Source organism: Gekko japonicus, unplaced genomic scaffold (assembly GCF_001447785.1).
Source record: "Gekko japonicus isolate JY-2015 unplaced genomic scaffold, Gekko_japonicus_V1.1 scaffold5256, whole genome shotgun sequence".
NCBI lineage: Eukaryota > Metazoa > Chordata > Lepidosauria > Squamata > Gekkonidae > Gekko > Gekko japonicus.
In genome coordinates, this window is record NW_015173847.1 from 20,109 (window position 1) to 27,616 (window position 7,508).

Below are 7,508 nucleotides of genomic sequence, written 5' to 3' on the forward strand. Positions count from 1 at the left end.
AACATTTAACTTGATTAACCAGGCTCTGATATTCAATTAGACCCCTGCAATTAGTTAAACTACTTTTTCATTAGACCTTGTCCAGTAGTGTGTACTTTGACCTCACATAAGTACAAACAGTTCTGAGATTATAATAATAGTAAAATTGGATATAGCACTTCAGATATGGGTTTCAAAAGGTCACAGGCACTTACAAAGGTGATAGCAAAAGGTAAGAAAATATTTTGATACACAATAGTTAGATCCAGCTCTGACATAACATTGCAAAGGTAATTTGCTATTTTCCCCATGTGACAATACAAATGGTATGTGAATATCAGCAGATCTTAGCAAAATACCAACCACATGGAAAAGTAACATTGGCACTCTCTCTCTATCATGGATAAACTTTATAACATACATGTAAAAATGGAATTACATAACTTCATTTCTGTAGATTACATTAGCATCATAACCTGTTAATTTGATCCTGGTAGCATGAAGATAGTGCCACACCCCAACACTATTGAAATTTCTTCTAATAACCATGGCTTAGTGATTACATAACCCATTTTATAATGTTTGGCTAAGGCCTCAACCTCAGCTTCTTTAATGTTTCTGAGCATCTTAGGCAACAAATATGGCTCTTTGCTAAACATCTGAAGCATTCCTCTATTGGGAAATGCAACCAAACAAGGGCACTGAAATAAACCTCCCAAATCACAGAAGCACAGCAAATCTGCATAGATTTGTTTTTTTCATTTTTAAAGTCAGTCCTGCTCTGAAAAATCCGTAACTGTCCATTTTGATCATCCTCCTTCTTCCAGATGCAGAGAGGCTGCTTTAGTTGCTGTGACCTCAGACTGGGTGCTGACCTATTTAACCAGGGCTGGCTCCTGGGGATCCTCCGTGGCTTTTCCTCATGCACTCTGCTCTCTGGCTGCCACTGCCCTCCTGCTCCCCTCACATCTCCATGCCCCAAAAGGAGATCAGATTGGAGTCCATACCATGCCCCCACTCCACCACCTTTGGGGCCCTCCTTGCTCCTTTCTTATGATGAGCCACCCTGTACAGTGAACAGCACCTTCCTCATGGGAATTTCTTCAAGCACCTTCCCCTCGGGGACCTTCCTCCTGACCTTCTGTGGTCAGATGGCAGCCAGGTCTGTTATCATGAATTCGCCGCCACCCCCCCCCCTGGCCATCATTTCCCCCATAGCTCTTTTCTTCTTTGGCCTCTCTGGCTTCAGAGACCTGTCTCCTGCTTTCCCCTCCTCCCTAGCATCCTCCTTCTGGACACCCTTGAATGCCACATTCTGTTTGAGTGGACTCCACCCTACCAATGCTGTCCTGGTGTCCCTTCAGACCTGGCTGTTCTTCTCTCCTGTGGGCTGTTTGGGACGCCCCAGCACCACCCACGCTCCATAGGGCCACAGCTGCTTTCTTTTTCTATGAAGCCACCAGCTGTGTCCTTTCTTGTCATATGGCTCACTTGGATCGCCAATCCAGGAATTTTATCTAGCTGCTCCACCAGCTAATGGACAGCAAAATGACTGCTATATGCAATCAAGACAGGAACACAGTACAGCAAAAGCAAGGTAATGATGATTATTCTTGAGAAATTCTGTCTACAGGAGACTATTTAAAACATTACAAAGAACAGACCTGGGTTATCTTATGGTTTTAATTTTTAACAACAAAATAAGTAAATAATATTATTTGAAGAATTTTAAGCCTTATAGTTGTTCAAAAACTGTGTATACTAGACAGTCTATACATAATTTAATTTAACATCTTTCTGTCTTTACTTTAGAAATTACTTCATACCAACATTACAGAGGTTGACAAATGGTAAATTAACAAATTTAATTTAATTTTAAAATATTTCTATATAGAGTTTAATTTCTGTTGTTATTGTTTTTCCTTCTTAATAAGTTTGTTGATAACAAAATGGTCCCTTTTATTTCCTGAATTTTCCCTTCCAAGCCTTTACACTCAAGAGCATTAAAGCCTTCTTCGTACAGGCCACTTTTGTATAGTAATGAAGTAATTTACTAATAATATAGCAAAATTATTATTTGATTATAATGATAAAATCACAACACAAATTTTTGCATGTGACCATGACATGTTTTAATCCTAAAACAGCAATATAAAATATAGGTAATACCTGTTCATTCTCATAAGTGGAGATGAATGGTTATCCACCATTATAAATATCTATGGCGCTTTACATGGTATTTTTCCATGTGGGCTTCTTTCCGTGTGGGCTTTTATGTGTATGGGCTTTTTTCCATGTGGCCTTATTTCCATGTGGGCAGTTTTCCATGTGGGCAGTTTTCCACATGGGCAGTTTTCCTGTGAGCATTTAGGACCATAGGTTTTTTCCTGTGGTTTTTTTTTTGGGGGGGGTGGGCTTTTTTTCATAGAACCTGTCCCCATATCTGCTTTGCAACACAGCTACAGGACAGGACAGCATGTGCCATACGATCAAGGATTCATTCACCAGCACATTTTCTGAACATATCACCTACCAACAATGCCCTTTGCCACCGAATATAGACCAAGAAGATCAACTTCAGTGCAAGAAAATAAATGGACACAAATAAAACATGAAAAACATTAACTCAGAAACCAGTGAAGGAACATTTCACTGTCCCAGGGCACTGTGCAAAACTGTTAAAGTCTTTGTATTTTAACAAATATATTTCAGTCTCTAAGGAGAAGATGCTAAGTTTGCATTGATCAGCAAACATGACATTAGGACTCAATAAAACTGAGCATGTCTTGCTCACAGGAGAGAGTAATTGTCTCTCTTTCAATCTTTATTTAAAGATTAATCTTGCTATGCCAATGGGAAGTGGGAGGAGTGAGTCTACTCACTGGTTCTTGTATTCAATTGACTGGATCTTTATTTGAATAGTAACATGATAACAGCTACTGCTGTCTCTTGTATGGCAGAACTTTTGGGCTTCACACTGTTAACAATGTTTTCTATATGCACTCAGTTTGTGTGTGTGTATACCCTACAGGGCCGTAGCCAGTGGAGGGGTGCACGGGGTGGCACCGTTATTGTATCTGCATCACCCCCCAACCCAATTTTAAGCTCCTTATGCCAGGCCTGGCGGGCAGTCACCAGCTCTTCCTGCTTCCCCTTCCCTCACCACGTTTCCTTCCTCTCTCCCTTTCTCGGTGTTCCGACAGCATCGTGACTTTCCGGTCCGGAGTGAGACCAGGGAAGCTGGATATGGCAAGGGGAGGATGTTTGCAAGCTGACCAGTCCAGCTGGGAAACATAAGAGGGTGCTATTATTCATATTCCCAGGCCCGGGAGCTGCTGGCCAGCAATAAAGGCGAGAGGTGGCCACAATCAGAGCACCAGGTACAGGCTTGCAAGTCCTCGTACAAAGGCGCGCCTTTTTGTTTCCCGCCCTATTCTGCCCCCCCCCCCAATTAGGGTAAACCAGTGGTTCTGTCCCAATCTTTAAAGTCCAGGGTGGGCATGCTTGAAGGCAGAAGAGTGTTTGTTTGGAGGATTTCACTTGGCCCCTCCACCAGCTCTCTTCGTATACGCACGTGTCTTGTTCAAGCTTAAGAAGGCAACATGCACACATTTGTATGTAAATAAAATGTTTCAAATGAAATGAAAATGGCATAGGGAACATAAAATGGGGTAAGGATTAAAGCAGCTGAAAGGGAAGATTGGAGAAGATTCAGGTGAAGTGGTGGTGCTGCAGATCAGCTCATTTAATTTAATTTAATTTAATTAGCGATGCCCCCTCCCCTTGTCAATGATGACACCCACTTGGTAGAATAGGTTTCTGATCAATGTTAGGAAAGCTTTTAGAAAGGTCTGAAAAACAGAACTATCTAGACAAGCACTCCGCTGCTGTATGCTGGTAGTTCTGTAGAAGGGATCTCCTTTTGATATTGTCTTTAATAATATTAATTGTTGTCATTATTGTTTTTAAATTAACACTTGATTTGTAATCCACCTTGGGTCCCTTGGGGACAAAAGTAGATCGAAAACAGTAATATAAATGTGTCTCTTTTTCAGTCGTAGGGTGGAAAGACATGAGGTACGTATGCAGCCCAACTGATCATTGCCGTTTGCATACCTGTGGGTATTCCACATATACAGATCCCCCCTCAAGTCTACACCACAGATAGAAACAATAATACCATCCCCACTGTGGAAAGAACTGTCTGCACGACTCATGTTGCAATACTGGCATAAGGCTGTTCCATACTGTATGTGGGGAGGCTGAACCATGACTTCGCTGGCCTCCATTATAAGCTGTGGTGCAAACGCAAGAATGGACCCAAGAGTGGACCCAAGCACAGCTTATTGCACCAGTGCAGTGCTACAAACAGATTATGCTACATGCTTAGTATCAGACAGTGTGGTTCTACTTAGTGTTCCCACTTAACATGATACAACTGTGCTGTGTAAGAACTGTCATAGATCAGAAGTGGGTGAAAGAAGTTATAGCTGGGGCAGGATAGGCAAATTACAATACTATGAATAACGTACGAACACAAGGAGAGCCATGCTGGATCATTTAGTCCAGCTACCTTTGGGAAGCCCACAAACAGGAAGATTGCAACAGCATTATCCTGCTTACGCCCCCCAGCAACTGATTTAAAGAGACATACTACCTCTAGTACTAGAGGGTGGAGAGATATATATAATGATCAGTAGCCACCGACAGCCCAGTCCTCCATGAATCCGTCCACTCCTCTTTTAAAGCCTTCCAAGTTGAAAAACATGGTCATATCCTATGACAGCAAAGGCCACAAATTAACTATATACTTCCGTTAGTCTGCCCTGAATCTTCCACCCTTCAGCTTCAGTGGATGATCCCAGGTTCTAGTATTATGGGAGAGGAAGAAAAGTCTCTCCCTGTCCACTATCTTCATGCCATGCATAATTTTATAAACCTAAATCATGTCTTCCCTTACTCACTTTTCTAGGCTAAGCCGTCTCAAGCATTCTAACTGATCCTCATAGGACATCTGCTCTGGTCCCCTGGTCATTTTGGTTACTCTTTTCTGCATCTTTTCCAGCTCTACAATATCCTTTTTCAAGTGCAGTGACCAGAACTGCATGCAATATTCCAAGTATGGTTTCACCATAGATTTGTATAAGGGAAGTATGATAGTGGCACTTTTATTCTCTATTCCTGTTCTAATTATGGCTAGCATGGAATTTGCCTTTTTCACACCAGCTGCATTTTCATAGCTCCACCCTCTGCCACCCCCAGGTTTCTTTCCTGATCTGTTCTAGCCAGCTCAGATCCCATTAGTGTATATGGGATTATTTGACCAATATGAATCAATTTACACTTGCTCACTCATTTGCCATTTTAGAAGACAAAGAAGAAGAGACTGGATTTATACCCCGCCCTTCACTTGGAGTCTCAGAGCGGCTTACAAACTCCTTTCCCTTCCCCTCCCCACAACAGACACCCTGTGAGGTGGGTGGGGCTGAGAGAACTCCGACACAAACTGCTCTTTTTCAAGGACAGCTGTGCCAGAGCTTGTGATTGACCCAAGGTCACATCAGCAGGTGCAAGTGGAGGAGTGGGGAATCAAACCCAGTTCTCCCAGATTAGAGTCCGCACACTTAACCACTACACCAAAGTGCCCATTCCTGCAGTCTGAAGAGTTCTTTGCAATCCATTTTTGTCTTTCTTATCCATCCTAAATAATTTGGTGTCATCTGCAAACTTTGCCACTTTCTCCACCATGGGTAAGAAGAGGAGTTGGTTCTTATACCCCAGTTTTCTCTACCCTAAGGAGTCTCAAAGCGGCTTACATTTGCCTTCCCTTCCTCTCCCCACAACAGGCACCCTGTGAGGAAGTTAGGGCTGAGTTCTGAGAGAAGGGTGACTGGCCCAAGGCCACCCAGCAGGCTTCATGTGAATGATTAGGAAATCAAACCCAGTTCTCCAAATTAGAGTCCACCACTCTTTATCACTATACCACACTGTCTCTCAACAGCCTTATCCATGGAAACAAGATCAAATAATCCCCAGAACACCCCCCCCCCGGCATCATTTTTATCCAAACAAGGATTAAAAACTAATAATCCAAAGAGACCAGCGGTGTTGAAAGCTAATTGGTATACAAAGCTCCCACAGAAAAGAAGACAACTGCATCTGGCAAGCTGAGAAATATAGTTTCTGATATTATAAAAACGGTCAACTCTGAGCACAAATGGGCTTGTAAACCTGTAAAATGGTAAACCATATGTAGCCCACTCGCTATATACAGTAGCCTAAGAGACTCAGCAAATCTTCTGCCTGTGGTAGCTGCTGAGACTGCAAAAATGTGGGACGGAGCAATTAAGAACCTGGCAGGCCATATCTAGTGGGTGGGACTTCGTTTGGTTTGGTGGGTCAGGTGGAATGGCAAAATTAAAATGCAGAACACACATTTATCTTAGCTCTGTCACAGCAGGCAAATGTGAGAAAAGTCGATAAATGGGTGGGTGTACGGCTAAAAGGTGAAGGAATGAAAGGAACATGATAAAGGAAGGGCAGATAAGCCCTATGGCTTGAGACGTTTTTGCAGTACGAAGGCTGAACATCTATGGAGGGATATATTTTTGTTTGTGAATGAAAGAGGCAGTACACACATGGAACCCAAAATGACACCTTTTAAATACAAGTGGGAGACCTACAAGGACTGGAGGAGAGTCATCTCATTTCCCTCTGCATCCCCCTCCCCATACTATTTCCTCTTTTCCCTCCCTCTGGCAGCCCCCACAGCACCTCACCTTTCTCTTCTTCATTCTCTCCCACTGACCCACCCACCAACCTTCCCTTATACACCCACCTCACTCTTCAGTTTCCCCTTATTCCTTTCCCCAGGTAACCTCTTCCCTTCTTTCCCTTTCACCAACTTAAATATCCTGCCCTGCCAGTTTGTAGGAGAAGAACATAGTGGTAATTGGCGATATCATGAAGCAAATACCAAGAGCAGTGTTGTGTGTGTGTGAGACTTTCTAAAATAGATGAATACTTATGCTGTGCTTTGAATGAGTTGAATTGGACAGCCAGTCTGAAGACTGGGGAGGAACAAGTCAGACAAGTGAAGCCGCCATCAGGATCACTGATTATGGCACCTGTAGAATGTGTTGTGAAGGCAGAAGGAAGCCATGTTCATACTACAGGAGGGGGAAAAAGTGAGTTCTGTTGAAAGTTATGTGTGTATACACCTTAAAACAGGATTTTGATACTGGCCTCAAAAGCAGAGTTTCAACACCACAACCTCTGGCCATGCCAGCTCCCATTAGAGAGCACAAATGTACATCACCAAGTTTCAACTGTTATTTTCAAATTTTGCCTCAGAAAAGCCCAGGAGCAACTAAGCCATATGTTTTGCACCAGCACAAATCCAGGATTGGCTGGATGCCACTGGACACATTATAAGATGACACTACTGCCTTTCTCACTGAGGGGTCAGAATGCTTTGTTAACACTCGTTAATTTCAGAGGTGTCCTCACCTTGCATAGTTGATAAACTG

General features: G+C 42.8%; 1 protein-coding gene across 1 annotated transcript in view; it reads right to left on the bottom strand.

The window, feature by feature from the left end:
• The window catches only part of LOC107120843 (arylsulfatase G-like), a gene marked incomplete at its 3' end in the record, with an annotated part of 36,217 nt that overhangs the window by 16,749 nt on the left and 11,960 nt on the right, over window positions 1-7,508 (bottom strand). The gene's annotated exons all lie outside the window — the stretch shown is intronic.